Source organism: Aythya marila (assembly GCF_965140915.1).
Source record: "Aythya marila genome assembly, chromosome: 5".
Taxonomy (NCBI): Eukaryota; Metazoa; Chordata; class Aves; order Anseriformes; family Anatidae; genus Aythya; species Aythya marila.
In genome coordinates, this window is record NC_139046.1 from 9,276,784 (window position 1) to 9,302,742 (window position 25,959).

Consider the following 25,959-nt stretch of genomic DNA (forward strand, 5'->3'; position numbering starts at 1 on the left):
AAAAGCTGTAATGGCCAAATAAGATGCAGTCAGTGCAATTAAAATAATCACATAGATTGCTGTTAAAGAGAAAACTCCCTTTTTCCCAAAGTACATAAAAATAAAAGCAGACGAGTGGTAGGTGGTCAGCTGTTGGGTTTTATTATCTTCCAGCTTACAATGTGGAATACCACTAGTCTGCAATAATTCCCTCTTCAAAGACTGCTTTAATTGTATTGTTGTACATGTCAGGTCACCAACGGAGACCCAGGACTGCTTGGCTGCTGCTGTGCAGCTATCTGGTACAAACCTGCCCCCCCATCAAGATATCTGTCTGCTGATTTTTGAATTTTGCCACATGGTGACTAGTATACACACAGACAGCTGTGCAATAAAATCACATTGAAGATACAATGCTTGAACATTTGTGGTGCAATAAAATCCAACTCTTCCAAAGCTGCCCAGCATCCATGCCTGGAAACCAAAGAGGTGAAGCACTGAGTCTGCACTGCCATTTGCAAGCAGTGTCCAATGAAACAAAAAGCTCTTCTCTTGTCCCCTGTCATCACCCCTGTCACATCAAACCACAGAGATCAGCCTCTAGCTCAGAGAAAAGCTTTCTCCTAAAATATATTAACCTCGTCTTTCTCTCATGTCACTATCTAATTGAGACTTAATGTATTTACCTCTGCTTTTGTCACCCTCCCTTCTGCTCCGCCTTTATTGGTACTGTGTTGTGTTAGCATCCCTAAGCATGTGCCCTCTCCTGCAAGTGTCATCTGGGCTGAGTGCTGCCGGTCAGACCTATCATTTATCTGGGGTGTTCTGGATCATTAGCTCACAGTGCCTCCATCTCACCCTCCATCCTGGTGCTTTCCCATAAGTAGATCTCTCTGCATAAGTCCTGTTTTTAAAATGACGGCTTAAGTGCACGTTAATTGCAAGATTTAATTATACAGCAGAGAAGTTGTGAGATTTTCCTCCTAATTAACACAGAAAAACTTGGCGCAGGAGAAAGGGTATAATGGGGAAACGCCTCTTGCATTTCATCATTAACAGTTCTGGCACATGGTTGCCACAAGTGGTGCATGCTCTGGCTTATTGACTTCCCTGGATGAGGATGTATTAGGTGCCAGTGACGGCCAAAAGGACCACACCAGATATTTGGAAGGAAAGGAGTGCAGGAGCTGGAGAGAAGCATCAAGCTGGGATCACAAGAAATGTCTAGAGAGTTTAAGGGAGCTTCTTCTCACAGACTAGTTGACCTGCAGCAAGCAGGGTGAGCCTAGATCAATTTTATTCTGAGATTTCTTTCCAAATTGGTATCTAGAGATTTCAGTCAGTATCCAGGAGCTACATCCCAGCATTAGTCAGGAATTAGAAACTCAGATAAAAAAAAAAAAAAAAAAAAAAAAATTGTCTGAATTGCCTGAATCTGTCTCTGTTTCCTCTAGTCTGCCTGTCTGCCTACCTCCTACTGTGCCTTTCGAAGGTGGGACACCTGTTTTTTCTCATCTTGTTTTTTAATATATTTTATTTTATTTTGTCTTTTTCTTGTTCTGGGAGCCAGTTCAAATATTGGGCCTTCCTGTTAACATTTTCTTTCCTCTTCTCAGGATGGACTCTCAGAGAGGCTGTGCTGGCTGGGAGTATGGAGAGAGCCAGAGTCAGTACCAGCAAACCCTGATTGAAAGAACAGTAGAGAATTAGTCTTCTTCTGGGTAAGGCCCATCCTAATCAAGCATAGGAGATGTGAAAAAAAAAAAAAAAAAAGCACATGGTTCATATCAAGACAGCATCTCCCTTTGTCCTATACCTTATTCTCCTTTCCTCTTTTTTTTTTTTTTTTTTTTTTCATCTCATTATGTCATATTTTTATTTTATATTATTGCCTCGGGTGGTAAAGTTTTGATGCTTTCAGGCTTTTGAGCCACTCTGCTCTTCCTGGAAGTGTTGGTTCCTTGCACCCAGAGCACCCCTCACCCCTCACTGTCAGCTCATAAGTGGAAGAGTCTCCTGAGTTCTGGCAGTTACCTCTCGGAAATCAAGGACACCACTGGGAAACCCTGAGAGACAAAATAGCAGGAGCACTGTGGGAACAAGCTACAGATCCTTCTTTGCAGGAGCTTTGTGGGTTGGAATTCATCCTGAGCTTGTAGACCCGCATAACAGCAGACATTACAGTGTTTGGGAATTTCCAGACACTTGGTTTGAACACAGTTGAAAAGTTATGTTTCTATATAATCAAAATATTTTATTCTCCTTTAGCATTTATTTTAAATCAGGTATTTCATTATGATTCACACTAGAACATAAAAGCCCTTTTAAAATATGGATTTGAATATTTGATTTTTACCTTATTTTAAAAAGTTACCATTTTATTTTCCAGTTGAATTTTTGTGAAAATCAACACATTCCCATGGAAATTTCTGATATATATATACATACACACATATATATATATATTTGTTTTGTTTTGTTTTGCATTCATCATGCAGTCATTTTTTCCTAATATTGGAATTTCACATGCTTTTTCTTTAAGGAACACTGCCCAAATACATAATTCTATACTCTCAGACTTCAGGTAATGAATAATCATATTCACGGATCAACCTAATTAGGCAGCAGAGAGCATTGCCTACAACAGTGTGAAAAAGTGTATATATTCACAGCTAGACAACTATTCATTAGGGGCCTGACCTTGCAGCCATTATTCATGTTGAGTGGTACTCACTTATGGGACATACTCGTATTGTCTTCAGCATGCATATTACTACGTAAAATATCATCTGCCAGTGTTATGACTTCCTTAACATCCCAATATTTTCTACCTACAATGACACCTGGTGTAAATTATGCAAGCAAATTTTTTGAAGAGAAGGCAGCATTGGCAGCAGTACTGTGAATTTCATCTCATCTCTTGGAAAAATCCATCCTGCTGCATCGAGCCAGTTACCACCCTGGAGCTGAGATAATCACAACTGGCCTTGAGTATTCTCGTAGTGTGTTGCTGTGTGATTTAAACTTTGTTTACCCAGGCCTCCTGAGGGATTCTGTCTGACTTTGTGTTGCAGAGCAGCAGAATGAAATGGTCAGTAGACCACACTCCGGCTGACGGGGCAGTTACCAGCAGCTGGGGGACGGTTAACGTATTAAAATGCACTAATGCAATCGCAAGCAGTTGTTTCACCAGCCCCTCGGGGATGAAAGGATTTGAATTGCAGATTCTTGTTTTCCTTCTCTGTGGTTTCTGCATTTTTCTGTCCTTTTTCCATCCTCTCAGCCAGGAGGTCTAGGTTTGTCCCTGCCCTGTTCTGGTCAGTCTGTGAGTGCTGCATATGCCCCATGTCCTGGCCATATTCCCCACAACCCTGCGTGCATGCAAACCTCTAGCAAGGAATGGATGGAAGCAACGTGGTGTTGCCAGACCAGCTGACAATACCCATCCCTGCTGTTCTCCTTCCCTCAGGAGCGGACAGGGAACAGGCTGCATAACTGGGGCAGCTCCCTCCTTGCTGTGCTGGTGGTCAGCCACTGCTCTGCTGCATTAGAGAATAAGCAGAAGCTATTCATCATCAGGCACCTGGTTAACAGATCTGCAGATCATCACATTACTTGTTTCTCAGTGAATACATCTGACAGTGGAAGGAGTGTTTGGAGGCTTCTTCCTGAGAGAACACACCCTGGAGCTGTGTCAGTCCAACATGGAAGAAGAAGTTGTGTTCCAGGGACAGATAATACACTTGAGGGATAGGGATTTCCAGTTTTTCCCTTTGCTTTGCTGCAGGCTGCCTGCAGAACCTTAAGGAAATTGTTTATTCCCTGTCTCTGCCTAGTCCCCTGTGGCACTCTGGAGACCTTTGTGCCCAAACAGAATATTTGCTGCCCTGCCTGCTCTGACTTGGTTGTTTAATAGAAGTTTTCCATGGGCAAGATTATTTTCCACTGCTGTACTATAAAGAAAAGGGGGTGATTCCCTGCTCAGCTGGGCGGGCAGCAAGAAATGGGTAATCCTGTCATTGCTACAAGGTAAAACCCACCTGGCTGTGCCAGCTCCTGAGCTCACACTGCCTCTGGTCCTGTTCCACGTACAGCACCAGTGCAGCCAGGCTCCTGCTTGCCTTGCTTGCTGACAATAATAACAAGGCAGCACATGTATTTGTTTAATGCTTTGCTGTGTGACAGCTTTTCGATATAGGTAAGCTTCGTGGAAGAAGTGGAGTTAATGAGCTTGTGTATTGGCTTAATATATCAGGCAACAGTGCCAGTACATACAAGGCACCTTGCAGCTGCTGTGAGCGGTCTGTGAGCAACAAGGATGCTTCCTGCTGCTGGCAAAGAAAGTTGTTTTTAAGATGTGAGGCATGCGCTGCCATCAGATTTTTTCAAAGAAAGGATGGCTCATCTTGTGGTCGGTTAGCACTGGACATGGTTCAGCGACATGTAGAACTCAGCTCCAGAAACAGGCTTGGCAGGCAGAGCAGATGCAAGAGTTTTTGCACATAGGGCCAGGGGGACCAGACAGCCCATGGTTGAAGAGAGGTGATGCTGTACCGGGTTCTGGGTGCCTGTTGTACCCTCAGTGATATCTGATGGGGTTCAGGTTCATGTTCTGTCTGATGAGAACAAGAGCAGAAGGACATTCCCATGGTCCAGAAGTTATACAGACATGACTTTGGGCTCAAACAGAACCTTCAGCTTTCAAGTTATTGCTGAAAGATTTTCTATTAAGTATTCCTCTTCATGCTTTTCCCTTTATCACTCCATGTTTTCCAGGGCTTTTGCTCTCTTTCATGGGGAATTGGGAAACACCTTCTGGCCTGATGATGGTAGAAGATGATCAGACTGACCTAGAAGTGGAGATCAATAACAAAATTATACTTGGTTTGGATGGCTCAAGCATCTATTCAGAAATTCACTGAAGCACTGGAAATGTGCATTTTATTTGAGGGGATCAGACTGTCAGGGTGCAGTTAATCTAGGGATTACTGTAGGGGTAGGGCCCCGATGTCTGCCTTGGGGATGGCCAGTCCCCAGCCAGCTGTGTCTCCCACCACCCTGTCTGTCCTCACTGAGCAGCCCCCTGTGCCCACCACCGTGGCTGAGCTTTTAGCAGCTTTCAGGAGGTACTTTCTCACAGAGAGAGGTGGAGAGAAAGTGATTGCAAGAATTATCTCAGCCCTATTCATCTGAGAAGGGCTCGCTGTCAGGGTTGTGATTTTCCTGATTCCTTTCCCATAGTGCTGGCAATGATACAAAAGAAAAGAAAAAAAAAAAAAAAAAAAAAGAGAGAGAGAGAGAAAAAAAAGAGAAAAGCTCATAGTCTAAAAAGAGCTGTTGCTCTGTACAGCGGCGGTCCTGTGATGACTTACTGCCAGCAGACATCTGAGTTTAGTATAGATCTACTTTAGGTCATAAGTGCAAAAGCATATCTCGTTAATATTTAAAGATGCTTAGCACAAAAGCATGCATAATTAAACAGTGCATCAGAGCTGATAATTCCAAATAATTTGTCTTCTGAAAAGGGATTTTTGTAATTTGTAAAACTGGTTTGAAATCTGCAGCTGAGCAGCAGGAGTATGTTTGCATTACAAAATGAATGATTTTAAATGTTGGGCTGTGTCCATCCTCTCTGATAAGGAGAAGAGACATGGCATGGAAGGGGCTTTTTAAAAATGTACATAGGTGTGGATGCAGCACTGCACAAAGCTCTGGGTCTGCCTGAGCTGTGTCTCATTTTTAAAAGTAAAGCTATGTTCCTGCCAGGTGTAGCACTGCTTTCTTTCCAAGGATATTTTCACATTCCAAGAGGAGCTCATTGTTATTAACCATGTCTCTCTTTCTAGATATCTCAATGGTAAAGGTTTGCCCAAGATAAGAATGATCTATTAGTTAGTAAAACAAGTGACATACAGGACAAATATGAAAAAATTAATGGTGTCAGGTACAAGATACAATATACCGTAAGCTTTTCATTATATCCAAAAGGCTATCTGAGCACATTTTCTGCCTGGATGCTAAAAATCTATGAGGAAAGAAAATGTCCTTATGATCCATTACAAATCACGCTTTTCATAAGTGCCAAAATACAAATTGATGTGTGATCACAGCTATTTTTTAATTCAATATAAGATCAAAAAATAAATGGCAGATGTTCCATGGCATACTCAGATCATTGATCACAAAATAGAGTTATTTACAAGGCAAATCTGAAAACAAAACAAAACAAAAACCTATTTTACAGGCTTCACTGAAGGTATTTTCAGATGTTACTGAAGTTGTCAGGGTCTTGTTTACTCATGGCAGTACTGGGAGAGCAGATCTCAGCATGCACAGCTGTGTTGTGGTGAAGCTGTATCAGCTCTTACTAGCTTAGGACCTGGTGTTTTGGGCTTTCCTGTCTACCACGGATGTATTTTCTATTTAGACTGCTTGGGAGGGTGTCATGGAGGTTCAGTGGAAACTGTCACATATTAATGTCCTACCTAGTGCTGTGTCCGGCATTTAATTGTTAATAAGAGTACCAATTAAAGACCAAACTGTGTGTCCTGGGTATGTTGGTTCTGTACTGAAGTGTCCAACACCAGTGATGGAGGGACGAATGAGAAGGTAGGAACCTGCATTCACAGCTGGAAAACGAAGCCCAGAGAAGTGTATTCAGATGGTATGTCCTGGATGTTGTGGCATCCACAGTGGATTTACGATGAATGCAGGTATCTAAAATCACTAGATCACAAGCAAGCATCTGTCAGGGCTGCTGCACTCTGATTTATCAGGCAGTCAGTGGAGACAGATGAGCAGCCACATCACAGCTGCCTGCAAGGGCTGACTGGGGTTACACCTGACTCTCCCCTCTGGCTATACTGGGAGTCCACAGTACAAAGGCAAATGGAATATTTTATCATTTTCCTGAACTTAAATGTCTCAGTTTTCTGTCTGAATATAGCTCAGAGAGACATTAAGGCCAGCTCATGGAGTATATTTAGTTATGCAACTAGTACTTGAGTGCATAATTCTGAAAAAAAAAAAAAGAAAAAAGAAAAAAGAAAGGAATTAGGCTATGTCTTACTTGGCTCCTTTGGCACCAGAAGAGCAGATGAGTAGATCAAAGCAACAGGTGCTAAGGCCCTCTACATGTGCTATAAATTGTTCAGGGGGGTTTACTTTGTGCTAGAGTTTTTCTGGTCCCAACAGATGAACATCTTTACCGGACCTGTGGTTCAAGGCTGCCCAAAGGACCACATACTGGTTTAACCTAAGATGTCCCTGTTATGGGTTACATTAGTAACAAATGTTGAAGAGAATATTTTTCAAGAAGGAGTACAACTTGCATGAATCAAAACTGTTCTGTGAACTGAAACAGACTGTAGTAAGTAAGGACAAACAGGGGATTTATTTTGAACCAGCAGCCCTGCTCAGAGCCCACCACAGATTCAGACTCAGCCTGGTGCACTGCCTTGGGCATCTGGGCACAGGAAGCTGAGCAAGGACACCGAGGAAACCTGTGCAACTGAATCTACAACTTTTGGACCTCCCACAAAACTTCACTGCTCCCAAATATACAATGTCTAAAATCTAAACTAAGGCTTTCCTATCCAGCCACCATAATGCATTTCTTCCCTAATTCCCTGGGCCAATGGGTACTTTGAGTGCTAATAAGGCCTTTCAGACAGGCCACAGGGGGATAATCAAAGGCTGCATAATGTGGCAAGTACTTCTTGTACTTCTTCTCTCTTAGAGCAGCCGATATTCTACCCTTAGCAAGTCAGAGAAAAATGACAGTGCTTTTACTGGGATCACTGAGTTTCTTTCTTTGACATCAATTTCTGCTTTTTAAGAGCAATGGTCTACCTTGACTGTATGATGTTTCATGCAGTCACTTCTTGCTGTTTTGCAAAAAGCGAAGATAAATAATATAAATTCATCCTTTTGGTTTTATTAAGGGAAACACTATAGATAGCTCTCTCAATCAGATTTCTGCTTCGAGCAACATCCCTTCAGTACATACTTAGGCTCTAGGAAAGAATACTTCAATACCTCCTGGTCCTACTTCATGTCTTCCAAAAGGTGTAGATAAGGAAAGGAAACAAAGTTAAAGCATCTTTGCCCCCTTGCCAGTGAATACTTTAACCTGGGCCAGGACGTGGACAATCCAGAATACCCCATGAATCCAATTTAGGCTTGTTTAATGATTATTGGGAAAGAGACCCAATAAACTTTAAATCTAGACATATATTTCAGGTTTTCTTAAAGGAAAACAGACTTTTGTCTCACTCCTTCTTCATTGTTCTTAAGTTGGGATGCTGCCAATATGTCAGTATTACTCTCACACTGAAAGATCCCCAGGTATCTTGCTACAAACCACAGACCTGCATTCCACAGATATCAATGAGATACATCATTATTATTCCACAAATTCTCCCTGGACATTGGTATAAAAATAGCCCGATGGTGTTACATTTCATATTAAGGTAAGGCCATAGGCTTATCAGGACATGTCAGCCATATATGTTCCCAAGCTGGATATGCTCATTTTTGCTTTTATTCCCTATTCTTTTATTTTCTAGCAAACCTCTTGAACCAAGTGCTTTAAAAAAATACCAAGAAGAGGTTCAAGAACTACATGGAGGCTGTGGGAAAACTATAGAGCTTTTGTGAGACATCTACATTTTTGAACTCTGGAAGTGGGATACAGCTACAGAGTAAGACAATCTAACATGGGTATGTCCTTGAAGGTGACAGCTTGTGACTCATGCATCTAAACACCTGTGATAGCCAGCTGAAGCTCACTCAGTTATCCTCTGGGATGACTTAAAATATCTTCTTGGCCTTCATTTGATGCTTGAGTAAAAGGTGGCTCCTTTTTCACATCTAACCCTGCAGATGCCTTGGGTATTTTAGGATGTCTGAAGGGTGCTAGGCATTCATATTTAGGGATTTATCTCCTCCAGATCTTGCTAATGAATGTTCAAATGCTTATAAGTATACACTTGTATTTACATATCCTAACCTGAAATTGAATCTCACGTAGATATACCATTGCTCTTTGTTTTTGCCTACTTCCATCACAACCTCGTGTGGAAGGATATCTCTTGTTTCACTCCCCCTAAAGCCTCATTTCCTCAGACCTGCACTGGGTAGAAAGAAAAAGCAGTAAACAGAGGTTATGGACTGGTGATCATTTATGACTGTTCACTGCTTTTTGGCTGCTCTCCCTGCCTGGAGAGCTGAGGAAGAAGGCACAGAGAGCATATTGGCACTGCTAGTCCACTGCTGCGCTGGAGCACATCAGCTTTGCTTAAACCAGGGAGATTAGTAGTTCATGCTCAGAATTACAGTATCTCTGGCAAGAGGAGAATGACTGATGCAAGCTTACCCCTTTGTCTGCACGGAATTGTCTTTACTAAGCGATGCAGTTAAATGATTTCTCACTTCTGTGTTTACAGCTGCCTCTTTGTCCCCTTTCTCCATCCAGCTCACGGGAGCTGCAGGTGAGCAGGGAGCAGCTGACCCATGCTGGTGGTGTTTGCTCCTGGTTGTCCTCTTTCAGGTGAATCTTGGCAAGGGGACTGAGGGTCCTGTCCTAACCTGTGCCCTGTGTGTAACCAAGCACTTGCTTGGCACTAAAAAGAAACTCACCACAGTGTGAGCACACGGGAGATTAAGATGCCTGCTGTAAAAAATCACTGTCTAACTAATGTTAGAGATAACATTAGAGATAATGTTAACAAACATTAGAGATAAGTTAACAAACTTCCTCACTCACCAGCCGCTCCTCCCTTAGAGATTCACTGAATCACAGTGTGCATGGCCAGAAGGAGCCTTCCCACCACTTACTGTGACGTGCTGAGCCCCACAGGCTGGTTGTTTCTACTTGGTTAACCCTGCACTGACCTGCACTAAGCTGTGCATGGCTCAAGCACAACTCCCCACATCCAGCTGTGACACTAAGTTCAGGTTGAGGCAGCGCAGACACCCTGAAGCATCCCTCCCCTTCCCATGGTGGTATGCCAGGTCTCTGGTTTTGGCCCACATGAACAGCTGCACAGCTGAGCTGCCTGAGCAGAGGCATTGTTGTGAACAATGTTTTATTGCCAGCCTCTCCAAGAAAGGTGCAGGGAAAGTGGGGAAAAAAAGAACATTCAAGAGAGGGATATTTTCATATATCCTATATGTCTTTTACCCTAGGTGGTGTTTTTAGCCTACCATCAAAATAGCTCACGTTCTGCACTAAACTTGGACTCCTGAATTGCAAAAAGTCTCACATTGGGCTGCTATTACAGTCTCTTTCATAGCAAAACTTTCTGTATGATTTAGTTGAAATAGCACTGAACAAGAAAACTGCAGGTTGGAACAAGCTTTATTCCAGAGTTTACCTATCTAAAATGATTAATGCATGCTTAATAACTTCAAAGATTTCCCATCTCTTCAGAAGGAGGGGGCTTCTTCAAAGCTTTCAGATGGAGAGTCTCCCTTTCGAATTGATGAAGGCATGGTCCCAGTGGAGATTTTACATTGCCAGTATGTACTCCTTCAAAGATTTCATTGTTGGCAAGTTGTATTTGAAGATTTCCTGCCCTCTGTTACCCGTTCATTTCTTCTTCTTCTTTTTTTTTTTCTTTTTTCTTTTTTCTTTTTTTTCCTTTTTTTTTTTTTAAAAAAAAAAAAAAGAGAGAGAGAGAGAGAGAGAGAAAAAATCATATCATTGGGGTTCCTTTCAAAGCAATTTCATGTCACAGCCCTAAGCACTGGTGAGGAACAGAGTATACCAAATTTAGGGGTTTGCTGTAGTGTAATTAGCATCTCTGAGGAAAAGAGCTGCCCTTTTCTACAAGATTTGTTTTTCTTACTGAGAACTGTCTTTGATGTGCTTTGGTTCCATTGCCAGATCATTTTTTCAGATTAAATGCTGAACAATGAGTAATTCTTCAGCAAGTTCATCATGCAACTGGAAGGTGTTTGGATCAAGGAGACACCCACTTACAAGTCTAGAAGGATTTGAAGGTTCCAATAAGAATATTAAAGAAAAAACTTTGGGGATTTTTAGAAGCAAAGGAAAATGTTTTTCACATGCAATTGCTAAGACTGTAAGAACAGTGATAAACTGGTTTCCTTGTTATTTGCAGAAAGAGATGTACAATAACGTATTAACTCCCTGAATGCATATTTTTAAAGTTTGCAAAGACCACAGAAATTTATAGCTGCTTCACTTCCACTACTCAGTCTTATCAATATAGCTTAAAGTAGATCTGAGAAAGATATAATTCTTCTAATGGTTTAATCAATTTATGAACACTGTTTTTACTCCTATTTTCCCCTGTGTAATAAATTGTTAATTAGTGTGTGTCAGAAATACATGGGGAAAAAAAAAGTCCCAGCCTATATAGGCCTCTGAGAAAAGGAGGTTGTTCTTGAAACTATATATAAATCTGTGCAAATTAGTAGAGCTGAGATTCCAAAGCATACTCAGAGGTGTCCAAATCCCAAATAAACCATAGTCCTCCATTGTTTTGAATGCTTATTCTTTCTAGGTGTCCTTTGTTTTGCCCAGTGAATACATTCATCAGCTCTTCATGGCTCAGTAATTCATGAAATTCTCTTTCCATTAAAAATAAATACTGCATTTTATATCCTTGAGATGGACCCCATATTTGATTTTCTTTTCTATGGCAATGTATATTGAAAACTATAAAATTATAATACAACTATTAATCCGCTGTATCTGCTTGTACCTAATTTTTATTAAAAATGTATTGTGCTCCAGCTGGCTCATAAATTACAATGCGGTTGAAAAGGCTCCAGTTGGATTACTTCTGAAGGAGAACATATTGAAATAAAGAAAGGCTTACTGATTAATATTTTGACTTTATATACACTGTTACTAAGGTAGCAGTTTGATTACCATACAAAAGAATTTGTAGTTAACTATATTGCAGTCTTGGTAAATGTAACAATGTGAAACTTGTGGGAAGTGGCATTTACCAAAGAAACCACATTAACATCACTGATCAAATCTTTCATGTCATCTTCTTCTTTTATGAATGACATTAAAAAAAACTACTTTGTTTCAACAGTAAATTAATGCATTTATAGGAATGTGGCAGAATCTGGAATCATAAACCATCTGTTCTCAGTCTCTCAATTGCTGCCACTGAATGTTGATAGTCCTAAAAAAAAATAAAATAAAAAATAAATCCAGAAATAGCTGAAATAGCTTTGTCTTTAATATCATGAGAAACAAAAATGTTTAATTATGTCTCATTTGGGAAGTAATGGGGAAGGAGAAATTATGATATTTGGCTTGGAAACAACTATGATCCTCCTTTCCCTTTTTATATGCTTAACAGTCAACTCAATTTGGGGGGGAGGGGGAACTTTATACATTAAAAAACACTCTACTGAACTAAGAAATTTCTGCTGAAAACTGAGCTATTGTCATTCTTACTTGCTGAAGACTGACAACACAAGCTAAACTTGGATGATGCACCTAGATATCATTCTGGAAGGCTGTGACTGTTCATGGGTGACAGAAGCTCACTGAGAAAATGAGCTCCTTTCCATAGGCAGATAGGCAAATGTGGCACTTGGACTGCAGCTCCCATGAGGCCCTGTTAGCTACTTTTCTGGACTGAAACAGTTTGATTTCAGGCTGGTCTGTGTGTGTTTTCCAGAGAAAGATGACTCAGTTTCCAAAAAAAAAACCCTTTGCGTTTGTCTCTCACATGTTCTCTCATTCTTCCTCACATATGCAGAACAAGCGATAATGTTCTTTAATCAACAAGATGACAGAAAAGGTGAATTTTATCTTACATTTGTGAGTTAAATGAGAATAAAGTCCTTTTATTGTCTATACTTGGTTCCTGAATTTTTGCCAACAATAATGTTGGCTTTATTAGCTGTGTAGGATTGAAGATGCTATCATGGTGTCAGACCACATACCAAGATGCAGGACTGCATATGTTTTTAATTTTCCAGTTATTTGTCTTGTCCTTTTTGGTCAGCCAAAGACTCATGAGAATACCATCAAGCAGTGAAACAGAAACGACGTATTGGAAACAGCAGTGGCAGCTGCATAACAGGAAAAAAAAAATAATAAAAAAAAAAAGATTATTTAATGGCTGCCTTCCATATTTCTCTGGGCCAGCCATACTGGGAGATTTACATACACTTTCTTAGATGTCAGTGCAAGAAAATAAGCATTATCCTTGATGTACCATAATGCTGACTGACAAGATATACACATGATAAGACTACTTTAGAAAGTAAAGTGGTATTCCTTTGGATCACAGGTATTTACAGCCATATGTAAAGCCCAATTCATTTCCTTCTTTATCTGATTACAAAAAGACAGGACATAAGATTTAATGCAGAGTGATTACTGGGTAGTGGAATACATAAAACTAGCCAGAGAGATTTTGATATGGCACAGTACATGCCTCTTCTGCACACTTGGATAGGCAGGCTCCTGAGGATTTTGTTGATCTGGACACGTGGCACCTGGATGAGACACCCCAGCACAGAATATGGCTTTGTGTCATGTCCAGGTTTGAAAAAAAGGAAAAAAGAATTTACATTCATGAGTATTTTCCATTTTTTATTCACGATTTTCCTTTTTATCAGGCAATTCCTCTGCAAGTTCAGTCCTTGGTTGCTAAGTATGTCTGGGCTATAGGTGAATATGTGAAATTCGCTCACATCTGCACTAAGCTCTTTCTAGTTCTGAGACTATGTAAATAGAGAACAAACATATTAATAATTATCAAACAGTGTCACTATGGCAAATTATTGAGGGTGAGGCTTTTTAAGGAAAATAAAAAAAAATAATAATAATAAAAAAAAAAAACAACAATGACGGGACCCTTTGTTTTTCATTCCTTTCAGATTTTTCTCTGCAACATATCTCCTCTCTGTTTTCTTCTTCTGGCCAAATTAGGAACACCAGGTATGGAGTCTACAACTCCTGTGAGACAACAGAGTTACAAGTATTAACTGAAGTTTCTTGGATTTATAAGAAATAGAGGTGTAGGGGCATGTCACAACAAGAGAACACAACTCGGCAGTTTAAAACTTCAACAGAAAACTCAAACTAAGTTTATACTTTTAAATGCTTAATTTTATTGAAATTGATAATTTCTTAGAGTGAATAAAAAGATGACTGGCTTTAGGTTAATATATATCATTTCAACAGCTTTCTAAATTACTACTGAAAAAAACAACATCAGTTTTTGGGGAAATAATGATATGATGAGCAGAGAAAAATGCCACCGAAGACTTGTGGGGATACTCATGTTCACTCTTAAACAATAAATTAATACGTTCCTTAAAAATGCTATCACTCATAACTCTCCATAATGGGACAGTATCAATGAACTACAAAGATGGTTACTAGCTGTGGAAGTAGTACAGAAGTTAGGACTGAAATTTTCATCTGAAGGGTCTTGCTGAGGAACAGTGCTGAGAACGTCAAACGTTCCTCATTGCTCCAGTGAAGAGTTAGGGCAGGTCTGTTGGTGCTTCATTGTGATCAGTCACGTTTGTGAGTCAACACAGCCATGGCATAGATAGGGATCTTCTTACCCTTCTTCCATTGTATACCTCATGAAAAATGCCAGGGGGTATGTATTATCCCATTCCCATACCCAGTGCTAAGACACTCATGAGTCTGATAGCAATTACACTTGTCTAGTGTCTCAGGTTATTGAACTCTATTAAAGAAACTCCAAAATTTCCTGAGCATCACCCACCAGATACACTAAGTAACTTTATTCCATAGGATCTATTCTGCCTAACATTTACTAGTGCTGGGGTCTGGACAATTTGGGGTATCAAATGGAACTATTTCTAGCACTGTACTGACTTGTGTTGGGGACAATCGTCCTGCCCCCTTGCAACAGCTGCTCCTTTCAGAGCTGTCTGAAAACAAGGCCAGAATTTCCCTGTGTTCACTGCTTTTTGGTGTTCCTTTTAGACAAAAATATAGACATGTCCAGGCTTGTGAATGTGTAATGAAATATGGCACCTGCAGGAATTTGTAGCAATATTAGAAAAGGTGAAATATTAAATGCAGGAAAGAGAGCAGTAAGTAAGTGCATCAATTATTGCTTTACTAAAAAACTTCCTAAGGAATTTCGAGCACACAGCCCTAGATCTATGGATGAATGATCCCTAAATATACACTGGTGCCCCTTTAGCCTTGTGATCTACTATTTCAGTGCTTTGCAAACTATACACTCGTGTGACGGGCCGTGATAATTCTAAGGGAGCCTTTGCTGTGTGATCTGCAGATAATGGGTCTCCAGGAGATTTTGGAATTGTACCTTTTAATTCATGTTATTGTGTTTTGAAGGTGCACAAAGGCTCAGAACACTTAGATGCACCTCAGAGCTTCCTCAAAACACCTTGGGCTCTGTCCTATACACATCGATTGATGGAGCCATTAAGACCTCAATGGACGAACAATAATGATTCCATTTGGACCGATCCAATTTCAATGACATTGTCTCATACAATTCCATTAACATTGGAGCTGTTGCAACCTCAGTGACAGATTATTATTTCTTTTAAAAAAGGAAAAGGAAATTAACACAATATATTGAATTGCACTGAATTGAGACAATAAATAATGGAATGTACCAGACACTAACTTCTCCCTTCTGTAATTCCAGGAGGAAAAATAGACATATTTACCACAAAGTTGATGACATATGTAGCACTTACGTTAAAATATGTGGCAAACCCTTATAACATACGGGTAGAATTAGAAAACTGGCTAGATCTCATATTGGCTGCAATATAACTTCAGGTGTAGAATTAGACAGCATCTATCTATCTATATCTATCTAGCAATGGTCATTGCTGTAGTCACTGAGCAAAACACACCAATAAGTGCTAAAATGGAAGAAATGAATTTAAAGAGCTACATTTTCAGAAGACACAATAGGACCAGTGATAAAATGAAGTGTGACCCTCCACAATGCACACTGATACTCTAGGCAGGTACTTGCATGTACAAAGGGATTTCATGTGTAAATGCACTCAGAAGACTTCCTCCAGTGGTACCTAAAGGCATAATCCAAGTGGCTCTATTCCCCAAGCGGAACAGGAGCTATACCATATTAGATGAGCATATAACTTAAACTTTTGCTTGTCTTAAAGGATTTGTATTGACTGAAATTTCTATTATGGATCCCATTCTCTGCCAGATCCCCAGCCCTGATTCATCTCATCCTGTACCTGATGGGAATTTGCATAGCTCTGTTGCTATTGACCAGTATTGGCTAGGGTTGTACAGTCTGAAGAATTTGACACTAAAAGCAGCACATTATCCCTTGAATTATCTTACCATATTCAGCTTGAGGATAGCCATTAGGATCTTTGAAGACTATTTTTTTAGTAGTTATTTTCACTGAATATCCAACACCTCGAGACATATTTCCTGAATACACTAGCATAATGTGGGGATAAGCGTAAGGGTACTAAGAGGGGACATTCTAAGATATGCCCACCATTTTCATGATATTGGTGATACAAAGATAATATAGATGTATAAAAAGATACATATACAGATGATAGAATGCAAGGGCATATTTTCAAGAGAGGATGCAAAAATGATCTAGGAACAAATTTTCAAATCTACTTGCTGCAAAATCTTTTGAAAATATATCCTCTTATCATTTTCTTTCTGTAATTTTCCATGGACAGCCCCTCGTTTCTAGTTTGCAATGCTGTGAGCATCCATGGCTCTGTTGCAACTCTGTCATTTGCAGAAAGCAAAGTGATGAGATTAGACAGAGAAATTCACAGGCTCTTCCTACAGCATCCTAGTGACTTCAAGACCCTTTACCGATTCTTCTCATTCATTTTACTCTTGCATAAAACCATGTATTCAGTGGAGATAACCCAGCATACTATAGCATGAGAAAGCAAAGAATCAAATGTGGCATTGGGCAATGCCTGGCAGCACCAGGTCTGACGGAAATGTAGTGTTTCCAGTTGCTGGGGAAGCCCTTCCAGAGGCCAACCAGCTTTTTCAAGTCTCTCTTGACAATAAATTTGCTGATTTAAAGGATGTCTCCATATTTTACTCAGAAGTAGTTCATAAGGGCCTGGAGTTTTTGGCTCTTCATATTTTTTCCACAGATTTTCTTTCTTATTATTAAACTAATACAGTTTAATGTTAACATGACACAGGAATTTTTTGTAGAGCCATTTGTTCTTGTGAGCAATCACTTGAATGATTTTTATCTGTATCTTTTCCTTCCTGCACTAATCTGAAGTCCTATAGTAATTAAAATAAGTGAATTCCAGCCCCATGCACATGCACATGATATAAAAAGACAGCTCATTGATGCTTTCCCTTTTCAGGTTGGGGGATACTCATGGAGATTGACTCTGAAAATGCCTCACTCTTGAGTCTAACCTTTCCGTAGCTGAAGCCACAGTACATTCAGCTTCTCACAATGCCAGAACAGTTGCACACACTGAAAGTGCATCTGTTTGAAATGTAATCAGGCTCATAATGGGAAGTGAGTTTCAGCTTTAATTAGGATGAGAGAACTTTCCTCTCTAATCTTGCAGAACTGCTCTGAGCAGGTCTGTTTATCTGTGTGCGAACCTGTTTCCCTTTGTGTGCTTTAAATACACACAGAGTCTGCACACAACTGTAGGTGTCAGAGGGGAAATCTCTCTCTGCTGTAGTGACACAAGGAAAGTGGCCAAGTGCCCCAATTCCAGGTCTAGCACCCCATTGTGTATCCCTGAAATGGAGCAAAACACCTCTAGTCTTATTTTGTGAAGTCTCTGTTGTGCACAAGAGGGTCTGTGGAGCAGAACATGACAAAGGAAGAGCATAATGAATGAAGCCATGGAAACTTTGGTGGGGTTCAACTACTGTCATTGACTGTGAGGTGTTAAAACCTCCAGAGATTTTGCAAGGGCAAAACTTGATCATGACTGGCCTCAGCAGTCACATCTGCTGATTTCACACCTGCCCTTTTCTGTAGCTTTGTCTTCATCATTTCTGCAGATTCATCTCCACGGGTGTGGAAATAATTAAAATAACTGGAATGCTTGTGAATGGCTGTTTTCGTCATACTGTCTGTATGCTGGAGATGAATCTTCCCATAGGGACCACAGTGGGGTAAGCATCAGCTGTAGATCTGCAAAGCCTTTCTTTGTAATATTCACCTTTTGATATTCTTAAGCCTCCTTTGTAGATTCATTGTTATTGTTTTGTAATCTCAGGAGTGTTTCATTGCACGCTAAGACCCTTTTTTTGGTCTCTTCAGGTACTATCAGCAGGAATAGGACTTTTCCCCATCCCTTAATTCACACAATGGAAGAGTTTTATTAAGAAGAAAATCCCTGGAGTTTATTTTTACAGGTCACATCAACTGATATGATCCCTAATTTCCAGGGTCCTGTTTATATCAGGATATTTTAATATATATGTCTCTAATACTTACAAAGACCAGATCAGCAACTTTTTGTTTGACTCAGAAAGGAAAGCTACTCAGGACATTAAGAGATAGGAGATTAGTAAATAATAATAATAAATAATGGGGAGAGATATTTTGCAGCAACATATCTGTTTCATAAATTAGCTGGGTAATTTGTAACATTGTAAGGATAGAAGAACCAGCACTAAAAGAATCTCTAGCAGCAGGAAAAAAGAAAGAAAAAATAAAAAAGAAAAAAATAAATCCCAAGGAAGCAGTCAGGGAGATGACACACTGATTTCTGGTCAGCAGGGGTCTTTGGGAATTCTCTTTGCCTTGAAGGAAAGAGAAAGATTCACTATTTTCTCTTTCCCTTGTGATTGAACTACATACATCTGGCTCCTGCTAGCAAAAACCTCCCTCAAACCACTCAAGAAGGGTCATGTTCTGGTCCAAGCAATAAGCTTGAGTTTATTTATTTGTTGACATTTTTTTTTCATTTCTCCTCATAAATCACTCTGATTTCAAAGTGTTTTTATATGAATACCAGAATATTTCATGACATTTAGATACAATAAGAATCTGAGTTTCATTTTAGGTCATGTCAAAAGGAGGATCTTTGTAACATACCCTATTAAATTTAGACAGTTTGGAGTATGTTTTTGTTAACGTATCTGTGAAGTTGATTTTATAGTTGGTTTTGCATTCAAACACAAGGGAAAGAGGAAAATAATCAAATTCCATCAGTGTAACCTATCGGTTTAAAATGGGGTCTTTTCTTCCACTTAAAAAGAAATTGGCATATTCATTTATACATATTGTTAATTATCCTCACTTCTATGATCTGAGTATTTCTCACAGCTAAATGACTGCAGCATCTCGAATCATTCTGAATAAAAAAAAAAAAAAAGGGGGGAGGTGGAGTGGTGGGGGAGAAAAAGACATGCACAACATATAATGAGATTCCCATGGGCTTAAAGACGTCTATGTATATTCTGGGCTTCTATAAAACCATTTAAATGAAAGAAGTATTAAAAGGAGAAAAGGAGAAAAAAAAAAAAAAAGAAAGAAAGAAAGAAAGAAAAACTTCTTGCCTTAAAGATGCACACAGACATAAAAACTTATTCCCCATGGAAATTGTGCCTTTAAATGACATTTCACTTTTATGAACAGTTTTATTACAAAATAGATTTCCTGCAGCTAATTTCATCAGTTGTCCCACTTCACTGCTACTTTCCACTGCCTCCCTAACTTCTTGTTATCTAAGTAAGGGTACATTAATTGCTATATGATGTAAGGGAGTTGGCAGTATGCCAGAGCCATAAGCAGGAAGGCATTGTGCCTGGCAGGCCTCGTGGAAGGTGCCTGCACCCAGCTGACTGTGGCAATGGTATTTAAGCAATATTTCCATGTGATGGATTAAGTGTCGTTGATGGATGTGGGTAATGGTATCTCCCAAGTGTCATTTTAACAAGACATATATGTTGTTGGACGTATTTCACAAGTCTTTATAATAATGCATTAGTCTCACTGAGAAGGAATAAGTGATTAGTAGCACTAATTAGAAAGTTCTTGGAGACAGACTTTGGCTGATAAAGTACAGCATGAGCCTTCAGTCATTAACAATAATACAATGAGTTCAATCTAGGAGGGTGATTGCACAGATGACATTAAAAATTATACATTCCTTATTAATATATTGATTTGCATTCTAAATTAAGTGATGGTGTTTAATAAAGAAGAAAAAGAAGAATAGAATTTTTTTCCTATTATATTTGCTGTGTGAGTGATGTGTAGTTCAGTTTCAGACTGAGGAGTTTAATCTTATGTTATCTGCAGCAAGACCTGCATTTATGGAAAAAGAAAAAGGGAGAGCACAAGAGAGGGAATTACCTGGTGCCTGGGGAAGCTCATTATCTTAGATCTGGGTGGGCTTGGAAGCCATTCACAAACATTGCCAGTCATTTCTTTTCTTTATATGTTTCAAAAGAGAAGAAGAAATCAATTTCTCATTCTGCAATTTCAATTTCCAATTACCAAAGCTGAGGGAATCTTGGAAATGGATGAGAAATGGATAATATTTATGGTTCCATTCAAACTGTTCACCCATCTGGACCAGCCCTCACTGGGAAATAACCCTGAACCCAGTCATCAGGAGACCACATGCTGTCTTTGCAGAATTGGGCTAAGGGCAATAGCTAGCTATCTCTACCTGCAATCCCACATGTTAGCATTGAGTGGCTCTAAAACCATTTAATTCCATTATATCACATCACAGCAGTGGTAGCCACTGGAGCCTCTGCATGGAAGGGAGAGAAGTCTGAATATATGGAACCATACAGCTACAAAGTCAAATTGTCTCATGCTTATCCTTGCCCCAAAATGCTCTGTGATGGCCCTTGTAGCCTTCTGCATCACAGGGTTTGCAGCATCTGTATGTTGCTACTCTTCTACCCAATTGAATGGCTAGTACCGCACTGGAATTGGGGACAGAAGACATGGTAGTATTTTGGGTCAATGCCCCTGCTGAAAAAAATGCTCCATTAAATGAAAAATACATATATATATACACACACACACATATATTACACATACATATATATAATATATATATAAAATATGTTTATAAATATACATATTTATCTATCTATATAAATTTATATATATATATATTAAATGTTTCAAAATCCTGACACTAAGTCTGTGTGTGCCTTTGGGTTGAGCAACAAAGATTAGACCACAAAACTGCAATATGTCTCCCAGAAACACCAGATATTGATGCAGGATTAAATTGGGTAATGGCTCTGCACCCATAATTATGGGTGGAAGTGTGCAGACCATGGAGCAGCCTCCCACTGGGAGGCAGTCTCTAAGTGTCTCTCTTTTTTTTTTTTTTTTTTTTGCCTTAGATAACCCTTCATTGTAAATCCCAAGTGCAAAAAAAGTCCAAACATTACATGAAAACAGGTTTCCCATTTTCTGAAGAAAAGGAACAGGCAGGCATTAGAGGGAAACACACTTCCTGCTATCCCTGATGTGTGGTGCTATGGCAGGCCATCTCCAACACTGTCACCTCACCTCACCTCAAGCCCTTAGTATCTGGGAGCTGGGCTGTGACTGTGTACCTTCAGCATTGTTGACTGAGCTGGCTGACTTCCATTGGGGACATGCTTTTAGTGAGCCATCTATCCACTGAGTCTCTTTGCTTGCTAAAACACAGAGTTAGATATACAGATACAATATTTGTGGTATAAATATTCTTTTGAAATTTTATCCTTCATATGCTGTGTGGGATTAATACTAAAGAAAGATGTTCTCTCTGCTGCTCATAGAGGTTCAGCTCCCTTTGCTCATTTCTCCTACTGGGCTCAGTTTGAGAATTGTTGCATTGAACTATTACATGATTAATTTTTCAAGATTTGGGTAGACGTATATTTTACATTTGCCATGTGAAGACAGAGCATTTGCAACATCCACAGTGTCTGATGTGCCGTAGCTCTGTGCTCAAGTAATTGCACACAAGCCAGTGCTACCTACCTGAAGACAACATGGGCACATGGTGTAGGACATATAAGCTGAAGGTAGAGTGACCTCCAGGTGTGCCTCCTTCCTATGGAAACAAGATTGGGATCTAATGCAACCTCAGATCTCAGAGTGAACCAAAATTGTCATGCCATGTCAGGCAGATCAATATATGCTTGCAAAAGCTGCCTCTCTATGTTAACAGTGGAAGCTGATGCATTAAAATTCAGAGGTTGGGAAAATGATGCCTGCCTCCCACTTTGGTCTGTCTCTGGTGTCATGCATGTATGGCTACAACAGGCATCAGGCTCAAATTCAGTCCTTCAAGTCATCTGTCTCTAATATATGATCAACAGACAGCTTTCTGCTCTTTAGGGAAAATAGTGTGTTTTGAGGTAAGTTGTCTCCTAAGCCTCTCTGTGTTCAAGGAGGCTTCACAGCACAGCATGTATCACCTATGGAGGTAATGAGAGCTGGGGAACCTCTCAGCAACACAGGACATCTGGGCTTATGATGAGGGAAGTGGTGGGCTGGGAAAACAAGTGTCCAGAACTGAAGCTGAGCCTTTCAAAATTTACATCTTCAGCAGATGCTCAGGATTGTATTTTGCTGGCTGATAATTAGCAGGATGGGCATAAGAAACCTGCTCTGGCCATGAGTGTCTTTTGAAGATTCTGCATTTCTGATGAGTTATTCAGATCATTTAGAGAGAAGACATTTTCATTGGTAAAAAAAAAAAAAAAAAAAAAAAAAAAAAAAAAAAAGAGAGAGAGAGAGAGAGAAAAAAAAAAGAAGAAGAAGAAGAAACAGATGGCTTCTGTTATGAAAGAAAAAAAAAAAAAATCTGCTCTGTGAGTATTTTTGTAGTCTATCCCCTGAGTGCCTGACTGCAGACCTCACACACTTCAGTTTTGATGTCTGAAGTTTATGACACAGCAAGGCACAGAGGTTTAACAACTCATTCTGTATGTGCTAGGGAGAAATTAAATAGTGCACCCCGCAAGGAAGAAACAGGGTCAGTAAGTGTTAGCAAATCCTCTTAAGAAGGAAGAGTCAGAAAAGAAAGCTCTTCTTTAATCAAAAGATTTCTCCAAATCTTGTCTTGTCCTGAAGATTAGGGATAAATAAAATCTCTCAGAAGATATTTTTTAAACTGGAATTCTGCTAAATTTTGGATGCCAGCCCGTGCTAAAGTATTAGGCAAATAATTTCAAGTATCTTTACAAAAAATTTGTGAGTAGAAGTGTTTACAGGAATATGTGCACAGAAGTCCTCATTAAGGAAGAAAATACATCTTTTAAGAAACTCTGAAAGAGAAGAAAGGAAGAACACCAGTGTATAGGAAAGTAGTGGGAGCTATAAACAACTTTATGTTTGAACATAAAGAAGTTATGAGCTTGTTTAAGTATAATGGATGGCAGTTCAAAGATAAACTATGAAAACCTGGGGTAGAGGGAATTTCATAGTGAATTTATTTATTTCATTCTGTTTATTCCTCTAGAATATCCTGTGCAGGAGGATCAGTTGTGCTACTGGGAGACCCAAGTCAGGGTTGAAATCTCTCCATTTTGTCTCTGCTAGTTGCTGCCTTGGGAAAAATATAAATTAGATAGAGAGAGAAAGAGAGAGAGAAAGTGAATGAACTTATATAGAATGTTCAACAGGTGGAAAGGCAAGTGTTAGACTGGTCTCTCAGGCTCCTTCCGCCCTGTCCAAGTTTATTGCTGCAGAATGACCCACTCTCCAGGGGAGGGACAGAGAGCTCCTCTCTTGCTGCATCTCTCAGCATCCCCTGAATCTCCCAACATCCTCTGCCCTCTTCATTAAAGAGTTCCCCACAGGAGGAAGGAGTTGTAAGTTCAAACCCTTGTTAAGAAGAATGACATGACAATACGAATCAATCAACACTCATGGCACAACAAAGTTATTCCTAGTAGCTGCTGTCTCAAAGGACATTGTTTGCAAGAAGATGCTTTGAGCAGGTATGAATTGGTGTGAAAAACAATCCTCTTCCCTCCTGTTGTTCAGTTTCTGAATGGTACCTTTGTGAATACATTCATCTCAAAAATTAGTTTTCAGTTTCCCCTGTCATTTTGCATTTGCATAGAATTTGATTTTATATGGAAATTCACACTTCATTGTGTCAAAAATATAAAAACTATGAAGCCTTTATTAATCAATCAATATATTTTATTCAATAATTGATATGTGTACTTAATCAAACAAATAGTTTTTGAAAGAAATAGAGAGAAATACATGGAAAGGTAACATTTGACATGTGGATATTCAAACATGTATCTGAGTCTGAACATGGCATGATTATCTCCCCTTATACTCAACAGAGTTGTCTATTTATCTCTATTTTCCTCTTGTACCAAAATATCAATGAGAGATCAGAGGATTGCATCCCTTAAGTGTGAAATCTCTTTGCTGACTATAAAGGGTTCCTAAGGTTACTGGGTCAGACTTGTGCGTTTAGCACTTGCTTATCTAAAACACAGACACAGAAATCCATCCTGCAGTATCTATGTCTCCGTGTTGACAGTTTTGAAAGAAAATAGGCACAGATTTTGATGTAATATGCATCATATATAACATTAACAAGATCACCCCCATGATGTGAAGAAGTGAGGTTCTCTTCACTTGATCCACTTGTGTGTGGGCTACCTTCTACTTTTGGTGACCACCACCTTTCCTGCAGCACAGTCAAGGCTATTGTTAGTGTTTTGTTCCTGACTCCTTGCACACATATTTAGCTGTTTCATTTTGGATCTGGCTGCTCTTTTGAAAAGTGTATTCTGATTTTTTTTCTGCTTACCACATTTTGGCTGACATCAAGGAGCAGTCTTGAAGCACTTGGATTTCTTTCTGGCTGAAACTAAGCTGGAAGATATGTTCCAGATGTGCACCAGTACATGACTGCTGATAGGAGTTCAGTTCACAACAACAGAATTCCTCAAGAATGAAATCCCCACCCCATTTTAATGGGGGTATTTGTTTTGCAACACCAATTCTGCAGACCTACTCCTGCTAAGCTACCTGATAATGTAGAAGTGTCCTTGCACTAAGGACTCCCTAAAGTTTGCAATGCTCAGCACTGAGCAGTCACACTTTTGAAGTCAAACTTTTTCATAGTAAAAACGGATGAACATCTCAAAGTCCGTCAGCACAGTAAAATGCAGAAAATTTTTGTTAACTACCTATGGCTAAAAAGCTGTGCTGAAAATACAAGAAAATTCTCCCATCCAGTAAAAAGAACAACTTGCAAATGTCACTGAAGGAAAAAAAAAAAAAAAGAAAAGTTACAGATATCAGTTGCGTGGTGGATTTTGTGCGTGTGTGTGTGTTTGTGCATTTATGTTGTTGTAGTTGTTTGGTTAGTTTTGCTTGTTTGATTGCTTGTTTGATACTGTTTAAATTCAGGTCTCTTTTTTTTTCAAATCTGCCCTCATTCATCCTTTGAATACAGAAATAGTTGCATCTTGTTTCATAAGGTAACCCTAAATGATATTTGGAAATGTGTATGCAGGTGACATTTAGCATGGGGCAAAAGGGAAATATTGTAGAAAAGATCTGAGGCATGGTTTCACCAGGAAGCACCGATGGTGATATAGATGCTGATAGAGCTGTATCACTTCTGTGGCTCCTGCATCTTACATAGGACAGTTTTTCTGACAAGTGTTGTCATATCTGACAAGTATCAAGATGCTAGTTTGCTGAAATCCATCACAACCAGGTAGACCTTTGCTTTCAGGCAATTTCTAGGAAGAATTTCCACATGTCATTTGAACAAAGATCCACTTTTAACTAAAAAACAGGGACCAGTTTTTCTAAAGCACAAGCTGTGAAGAAAGGCCTGAATGCTTATCCTTCAGTGAAACCTATTTGTGTGCTTGATATAAATTTAATCATTATACATGCCATTCTTTTTTATTAAAATAATAACATCTTCCAGGCAATCAAGCTGAGTTTCTTGAAACTCAGCAGTTTTACCTGCTTATTTATGGTAACATCAAAGTGT